Here is a 922-nt window from a genome sequence, read left to right as displayed (position 1 = left end):
TATGAGTGTACGCACACCGGCGGCGCCACTCGGCGTCTGTCCGCTGCACCCAGCTACGACTCAGGACGCTATTCAAATTCCTGCCACGCCACAGAGCGCCATCTGCATAGTTTCATATTAAATAACATCATATATGTCTCAAATCGCTGATAATACTTTATACCAAGATACCACTGCTGCAACATACTACTTATATTGGTTTTACAGCTTGAATAAAATGTAAACATATAGAATTAAATGTATAATATCTCTTTTATTTTTCTCGAGACATTTTCACATAAGCAACATATTACAGTATTGGCCCATGTAACATTTGCCTGTCGTGATTACATTCACTGTCGTCAGCTGCCACCTACTGGATTTACCAGGTCACAACCGTCACAACACACGTCAGGTAATTTAAGTAGCGGAGTAGCGGACCGCAATGGACGACGAAAAACTAATCAACGAAGTAGGGAAATACCCAGAATTATTTGCAACAAATCATAGATTCTTCAAAGACAACATAAGGAAGTCATCAGCGTGGAGGAAGATTGCCGATGTCATCGGTTTTTCAGGTAAGAATGTCTAATTTACGATCTGAGGTAAAATGTTCAGTGACAGTAGTTGGCAGACAACTGTATGTAATTGTACAGTACAATCATAAAATAACGTACAATACAGACATTTTCTTAATTTCATAATGTCCTTAACCACAAACTGACTACTATGTTATTTTAAGTAAACAAATCCTCATGTTGAATTAAGACAAACTACCTCAACAGGAATATGATTATAATTGAAGTTAACAAAGAAATAAGCAATCCTTACACAAAATATGTAGCATCTTTGTTTTTATTGAGCAAACAAATTATATTAGTAGCTACAGCATAAAAGAAATGTTGAAATTGCTTATAATAATATAAAATAATGCTAATAATTG

This window comes from Onychostoma macrolepis, chromosome 04 (genome assembly GCF_012432095.1).
Source record: "Onychostoma macrolepis isolate SWU-2019 chromosome 04, ASM1243209v1, whole genome shotgun sequence".
Taxonomy (NCBI): domain Eukaryota; kingdom Metazoa; phylum Chordata; class Actinopteri; order Cypriniformes; family Cyprinidae; genus Onychostoma; species Onychostoma macrolepis.
The sequence above is the reverse complement of the archived record's forward strand: the minus strand, read 5'-3'. Positions refer to the sequence as shown.